At 40.2% G+C, this 23,815-nt stretch overlaps 1 pseudogene; it reads left to right on the top strand.

Moving 5' to 3' along the window:
• The first annotated feature begins 23,543 nt into the window (after positions 1-23,543).
• LOC113900244 overlaps positions 23,544-23,815 on the top strand; it is a 142,507-nt pseudogene continuing 142,235 nt past the window's right edge.

Raw genomic sequence — 23,815 nt, forward strand, 5'->3', positions numbered from 1 at the left:
GCAAACTCCTGGTGAGCTTCCACTTTGGGGCCTCAGGGATGAGCAGCTTGTCATCCTTCACATACTAGATGATGTTTCTTTTCTCATAGCTCCATTGTTTAGCCTTTTCTTGTTACTGTGAGGAATCCTAAGGAAGGTTACCAAAGCCATGATTTGCTCAGGCTCCAGTGATGAACCAAGCTGCCCTTTTTGCAGTTTGATCAACTTTGCTGTTTCTTTAGCTTCCAAACTGCCCATCTTTTGATGGCCCCTACCGTGGACTACCTGTGTCAGGAGCTACATGGCTTCTAATAGGGCCGGGATTAAATCCTTCCATTTTATGGAAGAATTTCTAGCAGCTCACATTCTTCTTCTTTCCAAATGGTAGCAAGAACATGAAATACATGAAACTCATATTTAGAGTCAGAATACATATTTAATTTCTTATTATACCTTAATTGTAGCACTCTCATTAATGCAATTAGCTTGGCTTTCTGGACTGAGGTCTAGGGTGGCAGGACCTTGGCTTCTATGACTTTAATTAGACTCAGTACGGCATAACTTGCCTTTTCGGGTTTCCATTTCTACAAATCTGCTCCCATCAGTAAACCACTAGACCTCAATGCTGTTAAGAGGTTCTTCTAGAAGATCGGACCTGCTGGAGTAAGTTTGATCTATAGTCTCTGTACACTCATACAATAAATCTTTATTCTTAAGACCTGGAAGGAGAGTTGCAGGGTTCAAAGTATGATGCACCTTTAAGGTAACAGGGGTGTCCTTTAGTAGAGGCTACTATTTAGTTAACCTTCCCCCGGCCAACCAATGATGTCCTTTAACTTCTAACCACAGATTGTTATCTAATGAGGGGTTAATACATCTAAGTGTTGTCTCAGGGTGAGCTTAGCAGCCTCATAAATCAACACGGCTGTGGCTGCTACTGCCCTCAGGCAGCTGGGCCATCTCAGGGCCACTGAGTCCAGTTGTTTTGCAAAGTAAGCCATGGTTTCTGATCTGGCCCCTGCTTTGGGGTTAGAAATCCCAGAGCTATTCCTGACTTCTCATGAATGTACAGGGTAAAGGATTTGTCTAATTTTGGAATCCCCAGTGCTGCTCATCTACTCAGTTCAGTCTCTAGAGTCTTGAAGGCTAACTAGTGGTCCCCCCTTCCAATGGAGAGAAGGGTTCCCTTTCTTCTCCCTGTAGAGCCACGTATAAAGGCTTTGCTATAAGGCCCTAATCTGGAATCCAGGTACAACAGAATCCAGCCATCCCTAGAAAGCCTTGGAATTGCCTCCATGTGGTTGGAAGTGGTAATACACTACTTGTTATCTTCACAAACCTATGGCCAGGGCTTGAGCTCCTGAGATCAAAACAAATTCTAAACACTGAACCCTTCATGTGAGGCCTGAGTCTTGGTTAGGGAGACTTACTATCACCTTTCTCAGAAAATTCAGGACCTTACCTCTTGCGAAACCTGTATGCAGGTCAGGAAGCAACAGTTAGAACTGGACATGGAACAACAGACTGGTTCCAAATAGGAAAAAGGAGTACGTCAAGGCTGTATATTGTCACCCTGCTTATTTAACTTATAAGCAGAGTACATTATGAGAAACGCTGGTCTGGAGGAAGCACAAGCTGGAATCAAGATTGCTGGGAGAAATATCAATAACCTCAGATATGCAGATGACACCACCTTTATGGCAGAAAGTGAAGAACTAAAGAGCCCCTTGATGAAAGTGAAAGAGGAGAGTGAAAAAGTTGGCTTAAAGCTCAACATTCAGAAAACTAAGATCATGGCATCCAGTCCCATCACTTCATGACAAATAGATGGAGAAACAGTGGAAACAGAGTCAGACTTTATTTCTTTGGACTCCAAAATCACTGCAGACGGTGATTGCAGCCATGAAATTAAAAGACGCTTACTCCTTGGAAGGAAAGTTATGACCAACCTAGACAGTATATTAAAAAGCAGAGACATTACTTTGTCAACAAAGGTCTGTCTAGTCAAGGCTGTGGTTTTTCCAGTAGTCATGTTATGGATATGAGAGTTGGACAGCAATCACCATCTGCAGTGATTTTGGAGCCCAAAAAATAAAATCTGACACTATTTCCAACCTAGGCAACTTCTTGACTGTCCATCTGGTGTTGGCTTCCTAGGGTCCCCTTGGATGGATCAAAGAAGTCAAAAGCTCCATTTTCATTATTAACCTCCTATCTTTGTTGGCTTCTTCTGTTAAGTCTGAGATACTAAGGCTTCCCTAGTGGCTCAGAGGTAAAAAATCCTCCTGCCAAAGCAAGCATGGTTTGATCCCTGAATCAGGAAATGGAGAAGGAAATGGCAACCCACTCCAGTATTCTTGCCTGGGGAATCTTATGGACAGAGAAGCCTGGTAGTCTGAAGTCTATGGGATCTCAAAACTTGGACACCACTTAATAACTAAACCACCACCCATATGAGTACTATCAGCCAGTTCAGCTCAGTTCAGTCACTTAGTTGTGCCCAACGCTTTGTGACTCCATGGACTGCAGCACACCAGGCCTCTCTGTCCATCACCAACTCCCAGAGCTTGCTCAAACTCATGTCCATTGAGTCCGTGATGCTATCTAACCATCTCATCCTTTGTCATCCCCTTCTCCTCCCACCTTCAATCTTTCTCAGCATCAGGGTCTTTTCCAGTGAGTCAGTTCTTCCCGTCAGATTGCCAAAGTATTGGAGTTTCAGCTTCAGCATCAGTCCTTCCAATAAATATTCAGGACTAATTTCCTTTAGGATGGACTGGTAGGAGTAATACAATGTTCTTCTATTAAATCTGGGTTATCATAGACTTTAAAGGCTTCCTCTGCCAAGACTGAAAACAAGGTCTGGGCCCAGCCTTGAGCTTTGGCAACTGTCTCCTGACATCAGGAGAGGCCTGAGTGATAAAATGCATGACTAAGAGCCACCTCCTCTCTGTAGACTCAGGGTCTGTACTGGTGACTTTCCTAAAGGCCTCTGTCACCTGACTCAGGAAGACCACCAGATTTTCATCCTTTTGTGTAATTTCTCCAATCTTCTCATAAATTACCAGTTTCACCAAACACTTTCCCATTCCTTCAGATAAACAAGTAATATAGTGTCTCATCCCGGCCTGACCTACATGGTACTTGTAATCCCAGTGTGGGTTCATGTCTGGCATGGCATCACTACCCATCTGATAAACCTGGTGGCTAATAGGCTATCACTGTATCCCCTGGTCTTCCTGAAAAGGAAATATGCATTCCTTGTGATTCCTGTGTACCAGTGGGCCAGAACAACTGTGACATCCTGCTAGGTCAGGAAGAATGTTAACCCTAGGCTGATAAATCTGTTCCTGAACTTGTCAGGATTATTGAGAACCTGTCAGATGTCTCCTTGTAGACTCTGCATCAAAAAGGGGTCATGCACCCTAGTAATCCCTCTGTTCCCATCAGCTACCTCACAGAGAGTATAGCTTGTGGGGCAAAAGTGGGGGCCAACTTTGAACCTGATTGGAGCCCCACTGGGGACAGCACTGGGAGCTCTGATTTGAACATTTCTGGTTTAACACAGTAAGGTGGGGGTTCTGGTACTGAAGATGATGTTAAAGGGGAAGGAATGGGGACTTGAGAAAGAGGCTCATGTACCAATGGCCAGTTGGTGGGTAAAGAAAGGGGTCCATGAAGAAATCTGGCTCTGAATCTTTTGGGGATGAAACAGAACTAGAGGCCATGAACATATAGCAGGAGCCCTCAGATCCGGGTCCTGATAGAGCTTCATGAAGGCCAACATGTAATGGATCTCTTCCCAGTTTTGAGACCACTTGCAAATCAGGTCCAGTTGTAAAATGGTATTAAAATTAAGCAATCCGTCTTGGGCCACTTTTCCACTTAGGGCATATTAGGTCCAAGTTATACAACAAAATAAAGGGAGCTTGTTCTTTTTTAGGGCATCTAACTTCTACTGTCCCAACTTGTTAAGAATGCAACCCAAGGGAGCATCTTTGGAGGTTCCTGGGATATTTCCCGTTTCTCTGCTTCTTACAACCCATGATTAATGGTTCAGGAGGAGAAGGGGGCCCCAAGACCACACAAAAATCTTAATTACCTGAGCTCTTCTGGTCCCAAAAACTGAAGAAGAAGGGAATGAAGGAGCAACAAGCTAGGGAGGACAGAGAGGGAGCCTGTGGAGACTCAAGGTCTCATGACCAGAGGAGTTCCACTACTGTGTCAACTTTGTACCATATCCAAGTCTCCCTCCTTTCTTATTGAAAAAACAATGAATCAGATGCCCGAGGAGGCAGGTGCATAAAGGAAAAACTGGGACTGACTGAGAAGTCTATGAGGGAATGAGCCAAGTATTATCTAAATGGTCTTCACAGAGGCAACTGTGAGAGTTTCTAGGGTAAAAGAGCTGAAAAGAAAGATGGCAAAGGTGATCAGAAAACTGTTCTATTGGCAGGTGAGAGGGTAGACAAGGAAAACATCAGGAGGTAATGTAGAGGCCACTGTTTCCCCATCTGTTTGTCATGAAGTGATGGGACCAGATGCCATGATCTTAGTTTTCTGAATGTTGAGCTTTAAGCCAACTTTTTCACTCTCCTCTTTCACTTTCATCAAGAGGCTCTTTAGTTCTTCTTCACTTTCTGCCATAAGGGTGGTGTCATCTGCATATCTGAGGTTATTGATATTTCTCCTGGCAATCTTGATTCCAATTTGTGCTTCATCCAGTCCAGCATTTCTCATGATGTACTCTGCATATAAGTTAAATAAGCAGGGTGACAATACACAGCCTTGGAATACGCCTTTCCCTACTTGGAAGCAGTCTGTTGTTCCATGTCCAGTTCTAACTGTTGTTTCTTGACCTGCATACAGATTTCTCAGGAGGCAGGTCAGGTGGTCTGATATTCCCATCTGTTTGAGAATTTTCCACAGTGTGTGGTGATCCACACAGTCAAAGGCTTTGGGATAGTCAATAAAGCAGAAATAGATTTTTTTCTGGAACTCCCTTGCTTTTTCGACAATCCAGCAGATGTTGGCAATTTGATCTCTGATTCCTATGCCTTTTCTAAATCCAGCTTGAACATCAGGAAGTTCACGGTTCACATACTGTTGAAGCCTGTCTTGGAGAATTTTGAGCATTGCTTTACTAGTATGTGAGATGAGTGCAACTGTGCAGTAATTTGAACATTCTTTTGGCATCCTAAATCACTGCAGATGGTGACTGCAGCCATGAGATGAAAAGATGCTTACTCTTTGGAAGAAAAGTTATGACCAACCTAGATAGCATATTAAAAAGCAGAGACATTACTTTGCCAACAAAGGTCCGTCTAGTCAAGGCTATGGTTTTTCCAGTAGTCATGTATGGATGTTAGAGGTGGACTATAAAGAAAGCTGAGCACCGAAGAATTGATGCTTTTGAACTGTGGTGTTGGAGAAGGCTCTTGAGAGTCCCTTGGACTGCAAGGAGATCCAACCAGTCCATCCTAAAGGAAATAATTCCTGAATATTCATTGGAAGTACTGATGTTGAAGCTGAAACTCTAATACTTTGGCCACATGATGTGAAGAACTGACTCATCTGAAAAGACCCTGATGCTGGGAAAGATTGAAGGCAGGAGGAGAAGGGGACCATAGAGGATGAGATGGTTGAACGGCATCACTGACTTGATGGACATGAGTTTGAGTAGACTCTGGGAGTTGGTGATGGACAGGGAGTCCTGGCATGCTGCAGTTCATGGGGTTGCCAAGAGTTGTACAGAACTGAGCAACTGAACTGCACTGAATGTAGAGACCATGACAGCACGGTCTCCAGGATGGAGAAGGGTTCAGATATAAAGAGAGAAAAAGAAGAAATTGGGGGGTGGTGGTGGCGGCTGCTGTTTCACACACCCTCCCCACTCCCTGGGTGTCTACTCAGATAGTTCCAACCTGTGGTCTTTTCCACAAGGGACAGGGAAAGGGTACCCTCCTTCCACTGTGCCCTTTCTTTGGTGATCAGCCCCAGAAACCACTGCTGATGAAAGATTAGAAGAGCAAAAAGAGCAACGCGGAAGGTAAAGTGCTGCCTGAATGAGGCCCAGATTTCCCTCAAGAAAGGTACTTGCCAAGTGTGATGATGCTGAAGCAAAAAGGTTAGGCTTGTTAGCACCGAGAAAACTGCGTTTAGCTAATATAAGACTTCTCCTGTCCAAACCTGGATAGGGCCAAAGGCCCTGCTGTGCTGGCTGAGTGCCCACAAATTACATTATTGATCAGACATTAACCAACAAAAGGCCAGAGGCAAGTATGAAGTCAAGGCTTTACTGGGGCTTATACTGCAGCATTAAGGAGCCAAAGCGTGAGTCAGGAACCCAACTGTGGGCACTGCTGCTGCTGCAGCTCCTGCTAAGTCGCTTCAGTCGTGTCTGACTCTGTACAACCCCATAGACGGCAGCCCACCAGGCTCCCCCTTCCCTGGGATTCTCCAGGCAAGAACACTGGAGTGGGTTGCCATTTCCTTCTCCAATGTATGAAAGTGAAAAGTGAAAGTGAAGTCGCTCAGTCCTGTCTGACTCTTAGCGACCACATGGACTGCAGCCTATCAGGCTCCTCCGTCCATGGGATTTTCCAGGCACTGGGTTCACTTAATGAGGTGAAGGGGGGCAGACGGCTGGTCAGGGCAGAGGGGGTCTTTGGCTGGGCCCCCGCCCCCTCCCCAACCGAGAGCGCTGAGGGCGGGTCATGCGCAATCTTATGCTTTTGCGCAGGGTTGGTGACGGTGGTGGAGGAGCTCGGAGGTTATGGTCACCTAGGAAGGTTATCAAGCACAAAGGCCATAAAGTCCCTGGTTACTTATTAGCCACAACCTTCCAGAGGTCTCATGCGGGGGACACAGAAGATTTTTCCTCTTGGTCTGTTTGAAGTCATCAGCCTGCTATATTTTGGTAGGTGTTGTCCAGGCGCATTTGTTGTGGCAAATTCCTGGCTTTCAGCTTCCCCTTGTTTAAGAAAGTGTTGTTTGGGTACAAGTGTGTGGGCAGTGACATCCTGTTGTTTTAGGAGGTTTTGTCCAGGCGTGCGTGGATATCCTCAGGTCCCAGCGATGTCAAGAGAAAGAATCTAAGGTCCTTATTGAAGCCAAACATCCAAACACTTGCTCTTGTGATCCCCAGTAACCAGAGTGTAGAAACAATGAGATGTACCCATAGAGACTATACGGGGGCATCATCCACAGAAGTAGGGAACACTTTGGCGTTTTTTCCTGGTGGTAGGGGGAGGCAGTATTGGGGCAGCAGCAGGCAGGTCCAGAATGTGGAATGCAGCAGCCTAACAACTTCTACCTGGGACTGGTTTGAAGGTGGTTCTACCCTCTCAGCCTCTGGTATAACACTTCTATTTTGCAAAGACTGCTTCTGCAGCCTTCCTGTCAACCTGAGCTCTCTTTATTTTTTTCAACAAAACTATTTATTTATTTTTGGTTATACTGTGTTTTCAGTTGTTGCTCCAGCTTTTCTCTAGTTGCGAGTAGTTGGGGCTACTCTCTAGCTGCCCTGAATGAGCTTCTCATAGTCGCAGAGCACAGGGTAGTTGCAGCAGGTGGGCTCAATAGTTGGTGCTCCCAAACTCTGGAGCACAGGCTCAATAGTTGTGGCACAGGTGGCTTAGTTGCTCCAAGGCACGTGAGGTCTTCCCGGATTAGGGGTGGAACTACATATTCCTTACCATTGAGCCACAAAGGAAGCCCCCCAAGCTCTCTTTATCATCCATTTAACTCCCATTTAGATTTTATAACTCTAACCAACTTCTATACTTATATTGTGAAATCTTTACTGGTATTTAAATATTCCCACTGAAATGTTTAAATATTCCCCACTGACGTCCCTCCTTTTAGTGAAAACAATGAAGTATTCTTTTTGGTATAGGGGGAAACGCTGTTGAACTTGGGATGTCTGGGTACTAAAAGGTCAAAGTACACTCTGAGTATCCTGACAATTTTCTTGGCAACAGTCCTTGTGAGAATTTTAGTATCTTTCTGATAGTTGCTCATGCATTTTGAAAGTAAACAAAGATTTTTATTTTCAAGGAGATTGTGATGAAATGGTTAGATACTTTCTAATTTTTTTCTCATCAAAAACATTTTCCCAGATTGACTTAATTTAGAATGTTATTCAAAGCCTATTATCCAGGCTTTGAAAATGAGAATGGGCAATCTGAATGGAAGGGCTTTTTTCTCACCAAAGTGTGGGGATTTGGCTAGATTTTCTCCCTTTGTTTCTCACAATTGAATACTGTTATACCTCTCCAAATCCTTTTGCATGAACAGCAATTTCTGTACTTGTGTTTGCAGTTCTCTGTTTCAAGACGTTTTGTCTTTCCTTTCTTAGAGAAGATGTGTGATGTGTATATGTAAATATGTGATTTGGTTGATGGTTAAATATTAGGTGTGGAGAAGGACTCAGAAACTATCTCTAAAGCAAAATGTTAGCATTTCCACTTCTCTATGTCCTAGTAGCAAGAAAGGCAGTTTTCAACTGTTATGTACAATCCAAACTGTTTTGAATCCTTTTGAGCTGGCTTTTTCCCCTCCAATGATGCTACTGGTAAACCTGAAGATGATCAGTAATTCTTCATCAGTCCTTGCCTCCTCCATGGGTCTCTGTGACCTCGAAAGGAAACTTCTACAAAAGGATGAGATACCTAGCGGGTAGCCATTTACTTGGGTCATAGGCAGAGAACTCCTCTGCTCCCTGCTCCACCCGTATTGCTTTTTATTACCAGTAGGGTCTCCTGAGTCTTCAGTGTAGTCAGCACCCAGACTGACCTATTTCAATCCAACAAATATTTACTGAGTTGTATACATGTGTTAGCACTATTCCTGTTGCTGTGGGTACAGCTCAAAACAAAACTCATTTCCCTTGTCTATGATCTCCTGACATTCCAGTGAAGAAGAAAGGCAATAAACTTGGAAGGAAGTTGTGTAAATATTGATGGGGTGTTATAATAAGTAAAGTGGCCAGGAAAGGCCTTTGTGGGGAAATGACATTTGAAAAGAGATCTGAGCCTAGTGAGTCATGTGAACAGATGTAGGGGGTGGGGGATGGTCCCAGCTTAGAGGCAGGAAGTACAGAAGCAAGGCGGGGGGTGAGCACAGAAGGCCAGCATGGTTAGAATGGAGTGAGCAAGTGACAGAGATGAGGAAACTGAGAGGGAGGTGGTGTATGGCCAGATAATGTACACCCTATAAAGGGTTTAATTGTATCTCAAGACTCACAAATATTATGTCACATATATGAAAAATCAATTTATTATTATAGCATTAATTATTTAGACATGTTCCTAAGTGAAAATTTAAATGTTTCTTTTATCTGTAATCATTTTAGTAATGATATGATTTTATATTTTTATAAATATATAAAAATGTTTATGGATGTTTATGTATATAATATAGATAGATAGATATCATGAACATTCTTCTAAACCATCCTTGTTGGGTTTATTTAAACCTGGAAAACCAGCAACGTGATCAGCAGTGAATGTGAATGAATAAATACAAAGAAAACTCTCAGACTGAGGTGTTTCTTAAGGTCACATCCAGCTTTATTTTTGAATATGAAATATGTGTGAAATGCCCTTTGAAGATTGTCTCTTTAATCCAAAGAAAACAAAAAAAATAAATATTTGTGTTTGTATTTTTAGTGGGCATTAACCTTCAGGGAATTGAAAGAGGTTGAGGAATAAAGAGGCATTATATGAAATTAAATGTATTCAGCCAATTAGATGGTAAACATTTTACCTGTTCTTTTTTTAGTATAATGTTTTTTCCACCTTAAAAATAGTCTGGCATATAAACTCTGTAAATACAGGTAGGTATCTTGGTCCTGCAGAAACATAAAATAAATATGGATTTGCTCCCAAGATATATGCTGTTCTTTTCCCAAGTTATATTAACCAAAAAAGAAAAAAAGAAAACAAAAAATAAAAACAAGCTTTTTTTTTATTTTTCAATCAAACAATTGCATATGTTGTCTAAAATCAGTACCCTTGGCCTTGCCTGGTCTAACACAGGTAATGTCACACTTAAGTTTAGAGAGAAATGGTTGCAACTTACGGAAAAAAAAAAAAAAAAAAAAACAAGAATAGAGAGAAATGGTTCCACTAATTAAATATCTCATAGAAAAATGACATTTCTTGTCAAAGAGATGGTACTTACTCTGGATAGGGGACATGCTAGAAGCAAACTTTATACAAGGTTGAACATCTCTTAAGTTCTAACCTGCAGGTTCTCTGGGCATAAATTTTGCCAAAACTGTAGATATTATCCCAGATGTTGTACACGTCTGCTGTGGAGATTTGAACACCTCTTTTTGCTTTTCCTCAGCCCCTGCTAAAGCCAGCTCCTCCCTCCTCATGCCCTCTCTCCACACTCCCAACACCACCCCCTGAGTCAGCTGCCACTAGAAATTTCCTCTGGAAAAGTTTTCATTTGAAACTTGCCTACGTAAAGCTGTTACAGTTAGTACAATGCTAGTTGTGACAGAATTTAGTTTGGGGCATCAGAAAAGAGAAGTCAGAGTGGATGCAGACTAGTCAAGAATAGCAGGCTAAGACTTCTGGGGCTTTTTCAAGGTTGTAGAACCTGTAAAAGAGTACCTCTGTAGTTAAAGGTCCTCTTATTCTCGTCTCTGGACAGTAAAAAGTGCAGAAGGAATTCCAGAGTCGTTTCTAATGTGGAAACCACTTTTGAGATAAAAAGTAGGTCATCTCAAGTCAGAAACAGAGGCGATTACTTAGAAAAAGACATTTAGAACAGGATTCTTTGGACAGAGGTTCGCCTCCTATGTGGAAAGAAATTATCAGTAGCCCTGAAGAAAGATTTGTGGTTAAAAGTGAAAACATTAATAAAAAAAATGCCTCCATAGTACATATATGACCAAATGTCCTATTAGTTTACTAAGTGGGCAAAATATTTCTTTGTGTTTTCTCTGAAAGTTCTCATTATATATGTATTTTTTTCATAATCATATTTTTAGTGATTGCAGTCTCCCACATTGCAGGCAGACGCTTTAACCTCTGAGCCACCAGGGAAGCCCATTGTTATATGTAATGTGACATAAAGAAAATGAGTATTTCATTGTTATTTATCTTTTTTAATTGAAATATAGTTGGTTTATAGTGTTGTGTTAGTTTCAGATGTTAATAGCAAAGTGATTCAGGTATATATAGGTATTATTTTTCATATATTTTCCTTATGCTGCTGCTGCTGCTCCTAAGTAGCTTCAGTCGTGTCCGACTCTGTGTGACCCCATAGACGGCAGCCCATCAGGTTCCACCGTCCCTGGCATTCTCCAGGCAAGAACACTGGAGTGGATTGCCATTTCCTTCTCCAGTGCATGAAAGTGAAAAGTGAAAGTGAAGTCGCTCAGTCATGTCCAACTCTTAGTGACCCCATGGACTGCAGCCTACCAGGCTTCTCCATCCATGGGAGTTTCTAGGTTTTTATAAAACATTGGGTATAGTTCCTTGTGCTATACGGTAGGTTCTTACTGATTATCTATTTTATCAGTTCAGTTCAGTCAGTTCAGTTACTCCGTTGTGTCCGACTCTGCGACCCCATGGACTGCAGCACACTAGCCCTCCCTGTCCATTACCAACTCCCAGAGCTTACTCAAACTCATGTCCATAGAGTCAGTGACACCATCCAACCATCTCATCCTCTGGCATCCCCTTTTCCTCCCACCTTCAATCTTTCCCAGCATCAGGGTCTTTTCAAATGAGTCAGCTCTTCACATCAGGTGGCCCAAGTATTGGAGTTTCAGCTTCAACATCAGTCCTTCCAATGAACATTCAGGACTGATTTCCTTTAGGTTGGACTGGTTGGATCTCCTTGTAGTCCAAGGGACTCTCAAGAGTCTTCTCCAACACCACAGTTCAAAAGCATCAGTTTTTCAGCACTTAGCTTTCTTCACAGTCCAACTCTCATATCCATACATGACTACTGTAAAAACCATAGTTTTGACTAGATGGACCTTTGCTGGCAAAGTAATGTCTCTGCTTTTTAATATGTTGTCTAGGTTGGTCATAGCTTTTCTTCCAAGGAGCAAGCATCTTTTAATGTTGTGGCTGCAGTCAAAATCTGCAGTGATTTTGCAACCCCAAAAAATAAAGTCTGTCACTGTTTCCATTGTTTCTCCATCTATTTGCCATGAAGTGATGGGACTGGATGCTATGATCTTAGTTTTCTGAATGTTGAGTTTTAAACCAGCTTTTTTACTCTTCTCCTTCACTTTCATCAAAAGGCTCTTTAGTTTTTCTTCCCTTTCTGCCATAAGGGTGGTGTCATCTGCATGTCTGAGGTTATTGATATTTCTCCCAGCAATCATGATTCCAGCTTGTGATTCATCCAGCCCAGCATTTCATATGATATACTCTGCATATTAAGTTAAATAAGCCGGGTGACAATATACAGCCTTGACGTACTCCTTTCCTGATTTGGAACCAGTCTGTTGTTCCTTGTCTGGTTCTAACTGTTGGTTCTTGATCTGCATACAGAATTCTCAGGAGACAGGTAAGGTGGTCTGGTATTCCCTTTCTTTAAGAATTTTCCACAGTTTGTTGTGATCCACACAGTCAAAGGCTTTGGCGTAATCAGTAAAGCAGAAGTAGATGTTTTTCTAGAACTCTATTGCTTTTTCAATGATCCAGAGGATGTTGGCAATGGATGTTTGATCTCTGGTTCCTATTTTATATATAGTATAGTTCCTGTTTTATATATAGTAGTAGTTGGTATGGTTCAGTCACCCAGTCATGTCTGATGCTTTGCTACCCCATGGACTGTAGCACACCAGGCCTCTCTGTCCATCACCATCTCCCGAAATTTTCCCAAGTTCATGTCCATTGTATTGGTGATGCCATCCAGCCATCTAATCCTCTGAAGCCCTCTCCTACTGCCCTCAGTGTTTCCCAGCATCAGGGACTTTTTCAGTGAGTCAGCTGTTTGCATCAAGTGACAAAATACAGGAGCTTCAGTTTATATATTGTAGTATAGTATATAAACTGAAGCTCCAGTATCTTGTCACCTAAACCCCTAATTTATCTTTCTCCCCATTTCCCCTTTGGTAACCGTAAGTTTATTTTGTCTGTTGGTCCTGATTTATAAATTCTCTATGAACTATTCTTTCAATTAAATGAATATAGAAATGCCTAGATATGATTTGGAAAGCACTTTCTAATGTCTATGTAAATATTTGTCTTTTTGGAACAGTCAGTGTTTCAGACCTGAATACTGGCCATGCTAGTCTGAATATTGCTGTGTATAGAAAACTTACAGGTGCAGATATGTGCCCATCCTGATGCTTAACCAATTCTGATCTTTTTTCCTTGAAATAATCATCAGCATAGTATATGCATGGTAGAGCTAACACATTTAAAACCCAATAGAAATGAGTCTTTTTGCAGTTTTTCAACTCAGAAGTGCAGGTCTCAACTGCATAAAAATGTAAAATATTGCTTTAAATTACAGCCCTATTTTATTGTTACACAGCCCAAGTGCTGTTCTGCACATAAAAGAAAGTCTATAATTATTATAACTGCTTGTCATCATCAGATACTTTATAATCATTACTTGCTATATGAATTATAAACATGTTGATGAACAGAACAGTCACCATTAATATCATGGTCAGTGGTAGGTTTCTCATAATGAAATTTTAAAAAAGGAAATCCATGCATTTTGTGTTAGGAAGTGGCTTTTTGTTGGTCTCTTAAAATGTCTTATAAATTCTGTTATTGGAGGATAATGATAGTATTAGGGAGGAAAAAACAATCTGAGAAATTTATACTTGAATCAGTAAAACCTGGATTGGTGTTGCTTAGTTGCTTAGACCTGCCTGACTTTTGCGATCCCATGGACTACAGCCCGTCAGTGTCCTCTGTCCATGGCATTTCCCAGGCAAGAATATTGGGTGGGTTGCCATTTCCTCCTCAAGAGGATTTTCCCAACCCAGTGATCATACCCATGTCTCCTGCACTGCAGTCAGATTCTTAACTGCTGAGCCACTGGGGAAGCCCAAAACCTGGGTAGTGGTGCCTAATGACAGGTTGTTTAATGGTCTTTGTAGAGAACATTTCCTTTGGTTATGTTGTTCTTCATCAGTTCACCAAACAGAAAGAGAAAAGATGAACTTGGCATGACTAAAGCCAAGTTTTTAATATCCTTGTATAGAAACTTTGAGCTGCTCAGGAATAGAGTGTTTTCCCATATGCACAAAGCAAGTGCAAATTTCCACTGAAAACACAGTTAGACGATTGCTCAGGTCAGAGGACAGTGGTGTTTATGCACCTATATGCCAGGTGCTCTGTTAGGTAGTTTGTGTTTATTATAATATTCATTGTGTGTTTGTAGAAGAAGATACCTGAGCTTTGAGAAGTGACGTCAGCGTTCTGAAGGGCAGAGATGTAATTTCAACTCAGGCATTCTGACTCTAAAACTAGATTCTGCTGCCTCCTTGAAATTGTAAAAAAAAAAAAAAAAAAGGCAGCATTTATTCAATCATTTCCCATGCTGAACATTTGTATTACTTAGTCTTTGCAACAAACAATAAAGCTTATACTATGCATCATAGTTGATTAGATTTTCTATTTCCTGAAAACTGGGATTTTGATAGGCATATGTGTCTCCCATAATGCCTTCTGATGCCTCCTGGGTGTTCAGCACATACATAGGAAGCATGGAAATTATGTGTGTGTTTGCTCTGTGCCATGAGAGGAAAAAGTGCATTTGGTGGCTTAATAATTATATAATAGGCTCGTCAATCTTTTTGTTTTTTTTTTGCCTCTGATTTTTGTTTGAATTGTTATTGCTTATTTAACCCTAAAGGTTTGCCATACAAATATATTTTCATTATCATCATATTACAATCCTAAGTCACATTCTCTTACAAGTAGCATATTTAAATGTATTTTGTATGTTCAGTAAAAGAAACAAGTATACTTTACTCCACTTCACTCCAAACAAGTACAAGATAACAGAATTTATAAAATCAAATTTTGCTTCTTATAATTTCAGTGCAAGCAGATTAAAAATAACCATAGTGAAACAGAAATCTTTAGGATTTGCTCATTTAATTCATTTTATGAGATGCCATGATTGTAATGAAAGCAGAGTGAATCAAATGTACTTGAACTTGAAAGGAAAATACTTTTAGTTGTTGGTATGGACAAAATATGCTTATGAACTATAGTTTCTCACTATATTTTGATATGCTTTGAGAAAACAGTCTCTCATTAGCATTAAAAAACTTATTGATTACTGAAATGCTCATGCATTAATCATTAATTTATTACCCACATTTAAATAGTTCCATGTGCATGTTTACTAGTAAATTCTGTTTCAATTTTTTTCCATTTTTATTTCTGTCTTTTATCCTCCATAAAAAAAAAATTCTACCTTCATTTTACTTTCCATTTGACATATTTTCTTTCTCATAAACTTCATCACTTTCACTGTCTGTTTTACATATTACAATTGTTGTTCTTCATCTTAGGTTGTAAAGCTACTTAAAATCCCAGGCTATCCTGTGCAGCATGTTGTTCTCATTGGATGCTAATTAAATTGTTGTATCTAACTGGCCACATTGATTTCTCTAACAGGCAGTTATTGTTGTCTTTTATATGGCAGGTCTGGTTCTAGGTGCTGGTATAAGAGCAGTGAGGAGAACAAGCTCTTTGACCTTTCTAGTTAATGAACTAATAGTAAATAAATAAAATTTTATTATCAATTAATGATACTTGTTATAAAGAAAACCTAAGCAAGGTATGGTGATAGAGAGTGTTAAAGGAAAAAGAAGTTGACTGGTGATAAGGAAAGGCCTGCCTGAGGAAATAAAATATGAGTTGGGCCATAAATCACAGGATGGGTAGACTTGTGCAAACATTAAGAAGAAAATATTCTGGAACAGCAAATAACAGGTGCAAAAAGCCTGATGCAGGAATGAGCTCAGGACAACACAGTGATCCCAGTGGGAAAACAAGGAAAGAGTGGCAGATGTGAGGGGGAAGAATTCCTGGGTCAGATCATGGAAGCTCTGGGTTTTGTTCTCACTGTGATAGGAAGGATATGGAAAATTTTGAACAAAATAAGGGTAAGAGCCCAGTAATCTTTTGAGGGATTATTTTGACTGTTGTATGCAGACATGAGCTATTGAGGGGCAGAAATATACACAGGGGTGGTAGAGGAGATGAATAGTAACTGGATTTGGAATGTGTTTTGTAAGGTAGAGCTAACATAGCTTCCTAACCAATTAGATGTGGTGTGCAGCAAATATAAAAAGATGGCACAACCCGATTACTTTGTCATTAAAAACCCAGAGAGTCAACATGATTTGGCTTCAGACAAGGTACTTCTCTAATAGCAGAAATTATAAGAAGCACATGTTGACTTGCAAATATGACTTTCAGTAGAGAACAAGGATACAAGATGAGACAGAGTGAGGGACAGTTCCACTGGTTCTATTCCTGAAATACACAAGATGTTTGCAAGACGGTGAAGCCCAGGAATCAGGAAAAGGGATTTCGTGTTCTTGGACCAGCCTATGGTGGGAAGGAAGACAGCAAGATGGAAAAGGGAGGAAAGTAACTACCTGCCCCACATTTCATTTGTAAATATCACCAAGTCTTTTTGCTGAAGTCCTAATATTATTAACAATACTAATATTATTTCTCAGTTACCTAAGGCTTTATTAGGTTTTACTGATTGGCCTGGGGATGTACTCACAGCTATTCCACATTCTATGGAGAAATTCATGCTGAGCTCTAAAAAACTGACTTACAAATAAACTTTGTAAGCATAATCTGTCTGTAAACTTAGAAACTGCACAGCCTCAGCTCCCTTTGAGAATGTCTCCCCAGCACATTCCTATTTCAGTGTGGTAGGGCCTTACATTAGAACTGCCCAGTGTGGGAGAAATTGCTCCCTGTTGTGGGATGGGCATAGAGCTTTGTTACACATAATTTACCTATTTCTATGATTGCAGTTGTCAGTGTTAAAAGGATTGGTTTTTTTAGAAGACTTTGATATTAGGTTTTCTAGTAACACAAAGGCATCTAGTTATCTCAAAATATACAGATGTTCTGCCTCTAAACCTGGGCTTTCTCCCACTATCCTTCACTGTTTTTCTAAAAAACAAATTGCTTTGGGGTTATATCAGAAGAGAAATTAAAACACAAGAGAAGGAACTGAAAGAAGAGAAATGAAAAGAGAACTACATAAGAATGATCTTTTCAATCCCTCTAGAAAAAGGCTTTCCTCTATGAGATCAATGGTTTTATAGTGAGCCCATCAAAACTGGGTTGTCAGTGAGGAAGACGGTGGGATGAAATGCAATAGGATAAAAAGATATGTGAGTGAATAAATACACATAAATTATATTGTGTTAGCCAAAAAGTTTGTTCCGGTTTTTTCCATATGCTGTTACAGAGAAATGCAAATGACCTTTTGGGCCAACCAGTGAAAACAAGTAAATGCCTTTCACAGATGAAAGATTACACTATGAACTGAGGTATTTCCCTCTTAGGTTCAAAACAGCAATAGCAATCAAAAACTAACTGACAGAACACTATGAAAGTTGAAATGTATTTTTCCTAAGAAACGAATTTTTCACTACTTCTTCAGAGAGCTTATGTTGGGCAATGTCTTTTCTTGCTTCCTGGCATCCTCTGAAGTCCAATTCCTTCTCTCCTCACCAGCCAGAAGAATCTGTCTTGTACCCTTTGTGGCTGCCACCCACCACCCTCCACTCACATTTCTAATGAATTCTAAGTCAGGGCTGCATCTTACCTGTGAGTCCTATGTCTACAGTTCCTGGCTCCATGTTGTTACCCATTTCCTGTTAGGGTTAAATGAAAGAGAGCAATGGGATGGAGTACAGAATGTATCTACTTTACATTTCAGCTTGGTTTGCGCAATGTTCTTAAAATAACACTCTGTTAATTTTTCTCAACAGAAAGGAGACCTTTCTGTGCAAGTTGGACATGTTGATTATGAAGCAGAAAAGAGAAAGAGAGAGATGCCAAGAAAAAACATGCTATTTTAACATCAAGCAACGAAAAAGAGGCATAGGGTTATTTCCAGCCTCAAGTTAGAGACTATGTTTGGAACAAAACCCTAAGAGACCAGATGCTTAACTCAATCTTAAAAAAAAAAAAAATGAGGTAAAATACACATAACATAAAATCAGTCATGCTAAAATGAACAATCCAGTGACATTTAGTGCATCACAATATTATGCAACCACCACCACTTTCAAGTTCCAAAACATTTTCATAACCCAAAAGGAAACCCAACGCCATTAAGGCAGCCTCCCCCCATTTGTTTTTCTTCCTAGATGCGAGCAATATGTCAGTCTGCAATTTGTCTCCATGCATTTACCTATTCTGGATATTTCATACAAGTGAAATAACATATGATATTGTATGTGATCTTTTTGTGTATCTAGCTTCTTTCATTTAGGATAATGTTTTGGAGGTTCATTTGTGTTGTAACACGTATCAGTACTTCATTTCATTTTTTTTTAATTTTATTTTATTTTTCAACTTTACAATATTGTATTGGTTCATTCCATTTTTTACCTCCATAATATTGCCTGGCATTGTATGTATTTACCACAGTTTGTTTAGTCATTCAGCCACTGAGTGTCAATGTTGTTTTACCCAAAAACACCTAGAGACAAATATGTATTCATTGATGGACTTTATAACAGGTGATTAATAAGATTTTATACCTCAGATACAGCCAACTGATCAAAGTGATGTTCCTTCAACCCACGTAAATGTTCTCAACACACCCCCCCTTTTTTTTTTTCCCAGGGACTTTCTCATAGGCATCAAATATGCTCTCTTCAACCATCTTGTCAGTACATGATGCTCAGTTAAAACTGTTTCTTCTGATTTTCACTGACCATAAATCACTTAGGATTGTGTCTGAGAGAAGTTTTTTTTTTTACATATAGAGAAGGGTTTCATCTCCTCCTGCTTTCTTATTTCTGTTATTTTTGGTATTGTGGAGTAGGCTGCCATTAAGACTCCAAAAAATAAAAATATCAGCAATACTGAAACGTTTTTTAGGGTTCACACTTTTAACCTCTTATAAATTTAATTTCTGTTGCCTCTGTGGCTTTAAACTTACAATATTGGAACATGATAAGGAGAGGAATATTGATTTTTTTAACTTTATACATCTGTGGTTCAAATTACACCGAATTCATAGTTTGATGTTGGAAACAATCAAGGAATTATTTGCAGAAAAGCAGCTTGTCTGTCTGCTGCAGCATTGAGTTGAATTGGGGAGAAACAATAATGTGGTGCAGTGAGAGACCCCACATCTGAGGCACCACAGACCTGGCTTCACATTCTGACTCTGCTCATTACTTTTAGTGCTTCTCCTCCAAGGGACGCACTTTCCTTCTCATTAAAGTAAATTAGGTTAAGAGTTTTCCCAGAAAGACGCTGTATGTTTGTGTGCTCAGTTGTGTCCAAATTTTTGCAACCGCATAGAGTGTAGTCCGCCAGGCTCCTCTGTTCATGGAATTTTCCAGGCAAGAATACTGAAGTGGGTTGCCATTTCCTACTCCAGAGAATCTTTCTAACCCAAGGACCGAACCTGCATCTCTTGTGTCTCCTGCTTTGGCAGGCTGATTCTTTACCAAATTCACCACTTGGGAAGCCTGTTAGATGAATGCTAATTCATTTTAAACATTAAAAAAAAAAAGGTTTTTGCATTCAATATAAGAAAATGTTGGTTTCAGTGATGAGAAAATTATCATTTATAATAATGTTTTCAAATTTATGAATACTACCTCTCTCTAAAGAGAGTTAGACTCTGTGTCCTTTCTCAAACATATGAAAGTATATTTTTAAAGAAACACCTAATAGAACTACTTACCATTCAGCAGAAATTAAATTAAGGTGGTATGAAACTTCCTCTAAATTCTAAGGACAAATGAATATTAGAATATATCTTGTAATAAATGAGGGCAAAAGTTATACAATATGAATATCTTTTGAAAAGAACAATCATGACTGTTTAATATTTAAATTTAAAATTTGTATTTTTGTCTTCTTCCTAATAGTGAATTGAAAGTGTAAGATCTTGCCAACAGCAGAGTAATACTGGCTGTTGCATGAGAGCAGAAAGGGTTATAGGAATAGTGAAATAAAAAGAGCTAAGCCAGGAAGAATAAATTACTGAATCTTTCTAGCAGCAAACATCATGATATTCAAAACTAAACAAAGTTTCTCTGTCTCCTACATTTGCCTAGAGGTAATCACATACATGTCTATCACACACATGCCCAAGCCACACACAAACACAAACTCTGATTTGATGTTACTGAGTGGTTATGAGACTGAACTCAGCAACATATAGCATTTAGGGTTCCACTGTGCCTGAACTGCAGCTGTAAACTCCCCGTCATCTTCCCGTTGATTAATAGAGATCATCTCCCAATTTATGGTCTTCATAAGTCAATATATATTCAGTGCCAGGAGGCATGACTTGAGATGCTGGTGCTTTAGAAACACTGACTGAACGAAAATAACAATTCCTACCCTCTGTAAATTTGCAATTTAGAAGACTACATAAGAGATGGTGAAGGTTTGATTAAAAATTTTCAGTGAAGTTTGGCAATAGGAACTAAGGGTAGGTGTTTGTGTAGGTATTTGTAAAACACATTTACATTCCATGGTTAAATATACCCCAGTTATTCACAGAGTTTCCAGGTAGCATGCTGTTGAATAAAACAGGACCCATCCTCTCAATTTCTAATGAAAAAATAAACATAACTAATTTAGTAGACAGAAAACTACTCATCATGGAACAAAAAGGTTTATTCCCTATTGTGTTTCTTAGTTGAAAATAGGAGTTTTGTACTGTACCAACCTATTGGATTAGAATTTCAGAGAAACAAAAGTCAAGAATTCGAGTAAATAATTGAACAAACACAAATAAATGCTCAAAGAAAGCAGATGCAGTAATCAACCATAAATGCACACAAAAGGACCACGAAGTAGGCAATTGACTTACGTCCTCCTTCATTAATTAAGAAATCCGTTGTATTCAGAACTTTTTACATACCTTCTGGCTGAAGAAACTCAATACTAATGTATGGCCTGAGGTATCAGGGAGCTGAGTCAACAGTAACTTGGGAAAGTTGGGGGAATTGGAGAAGAGACTCCATCTGATGGTGACTTCTTCACTTCTCTGCTTACTGATGATAAGAGGGTAGAAAGTGTATTTTGGGGAGAAATGAGTGATATCATAAATAAAGGTAAGGAAATAGTTCTTATTATACTGTATTTTTCAAAGTTTTAAATATGAATATGAATCATTTCAGAATAGTTTATTGTTTGCACATAGCAGGTATTTGAAATCCAGTGGTGGGTGTCTGTCCAGGGTAGTATGAATTTCCTGCTGGAGTAGAATTGAGCAGTAAGGATGATCCTCACTAGTGATAGCATGTTCCAGTTCAGACGGCTGACTTTGCTTCCTCATTAGTAAAGCCTTGAAGACACCATGATACTTGGACCAAAACAATCCTTATGTGTCCTAAACCTTGGAATTTCTTGCCCTGCACCTATATCTTTACCCTAAACACCTCTGCTCAGTCCCTCTGCAGGACAGGGGCCTTCCAAGTCCCTCTGAAAACCTGGTGAATGCTTCTTCAAGATATTCCAGGCTCATTTTATTTTTCAACCAGTTTTTAGAAACCTGTAACCTTTTGGTCAAAAATGATCAGCAAAGATTATCCAAACAACCAGTATTTTTTGAGCACCTAGCAAAGATTATCCAAACAACCAGTATTTTTTGAGCACCTACTTTGTATCCAGTGTTGTTCTAAGAAATGAAGGTACAGCAGTAAGCAAAAGTGATAATCCACATTCTCCTGAAATTTAAAATAGTAGAAGTGGGCAAGAGATAAATGAATAGCTCTATGTGTCAGATGATAATCAGTTTTGTGAAAAAAGGGATGAAGCTGGAGAGAGAGGTATGATCTGTTTGTGGGGTATGTCATTTTAAATAGGGTGATTGGCAAAGTTTCCTTAAAACAAGGGTATTGAGAACAAAGGCTGATGCTATAAGTGAGAGAACCAGGTTCTTGGGGGAAGAGCGTAAAGATATGGGACAAAGGATGTTAATAAATAAGTCTTGGTGTTCTGCCTGATACTAGTATGAGTGGGTGGGATGTGATTATTGCCAGGAATGCTCAGAACTGCTTCTTCTTAAGAAATTTTAAACTACAAGAACTGAATGGCTCTACCGGCATGGCTCACTCATGGTTCTTTACCTTTAATCTCACAGGGGCTCCCTTACCCACTTTCTCTTCATTGACCTGAGTCCATACATGATGTTCTTACCTCTCTCATCATCTTCTACCTAGTCTTGACCTATTTGTTTACTATCCCTATCATTCTCTCTGGAGAAAAGAAGGGCAACCCACTCCAGTATTCTTGCCTGGAGAATTTCATGGACAGAGGAGCCTGGCAGAGGGTCGCAAAGAGTCAGGCATGACTAAGTGACTTAGCATGCATACACATATTCTCCAGACAAGTATTAATAACAAGATTGATAACAGGAATGGTGACTGAAAGGATGTGCTCCCCCCTCTAGGTGTTCATAACAGAATAGAGAGAAAGGAAGTCTTACGTGTCTGTGACTAGCCCACGCCACATTCCTTACCAGTGTCTACTCTGTAAGGACATCTGACACCCCAAAACATTGTGCTTACCAGACAGAAGTACTGTTGTCGAACCTAAGCTCCTGTGCTTGACATACAGTGAGGCCAAACAAACTGAAATCTCAGGGATGGAGCAAAAAAAGGTTTATCCCAAGGGCTGAGCAAGGAGAGCAGGCAGCTGGTGTTCAGGAAGACCCAAACTCCCTGAACAGTCCTCAGGGAAGAGTTTTTAGGCAAATTTGTGGAGGGGAGTGGAGGGCCTACAGAGTGTGTGACTTCCTTTGGATTGGTTGGTGGTGATGTAAAAGGGTGGTATTCCAGAAATCCCAGGCATCAGCTATCACTTTCCAACCATACTGGGGTCCAGTGCTTGTGCTCAGCCTGAAGTTGTCCTCCTCGAGTTACCTCTGCCAGACTGGGGGCCCCAGCTCCTGTAGAAGAACTCAGAGATAAGTGTCAGGTTGTGGTACATATTCCTTGAGGAGGAACCAGGACCCTGCCCCATAGCTGCTAATGCTAATGCAAGACACACTAGAGACTCTCTGGTTGGAACCCTGGGTCAGGAAGAACCCTAGGAATAGGAAATGGCAACCTACTCCAGTATTCTTGCCTGGGAAATCCCATGGATAGAGGAGCGTGGTGGGCTACAGTCCATGGGGTTGTAAAGAGTTGGACATGACTCAGCATGTATAGCGAGCATGCATAGCACGCACGTTCCCTCCAGTATTGTTTCCTGACTGGCTTTGCTTTGTTGCTGCATTCTCCCTCTTCTCTAATTAGTAACTGTTTGAATCTGCCCTTTGGAACTCAGGGAAGGTCTAGGAGGCTGAAATCTTTTTCCTACAAACAAGAAATGGGGGACATGGAGGAAGGAAAAGCTTTTGCACTCGTAAGGGCCCTGCAGGGTCCTGGTTCATTGCACCATAAGGACTTTGAGGCACCCTGTTAGAGCATGTATTTCTGATCCTTTCATTTTAATAAGCTATTTTACTGGAAGCTAGCAAGCATTTCTCTTGCTGATCTACCCCTTCCTCACCATGCATTTTCTTTACCAAAGCACTAGTTACATTCAACTCTTGCATTTTCACACTTCAATTCAGTTCAGTTCAGTCACTCAGTCATGGCCAACTCTTA

The sequence above is a fragment of the Bos indicus x Bos taurus genome, chromosome 2, assembly GCF_003369695.1.
Source record: "Bos indicus x Bos taurus breed Angus x Brahman F1 hybrid chromosome 2, Bos_hybrid_MaternalHap_v2.0, whole genome shotgun sequence".
Classification (NCBI taxonomy): domain Eukaryota; kingdom Metazoa; phylum Chordata; class Mammalia; order Artiodactyla; family Bovidae; genus Bos; species Bos indicus x Bos taurus.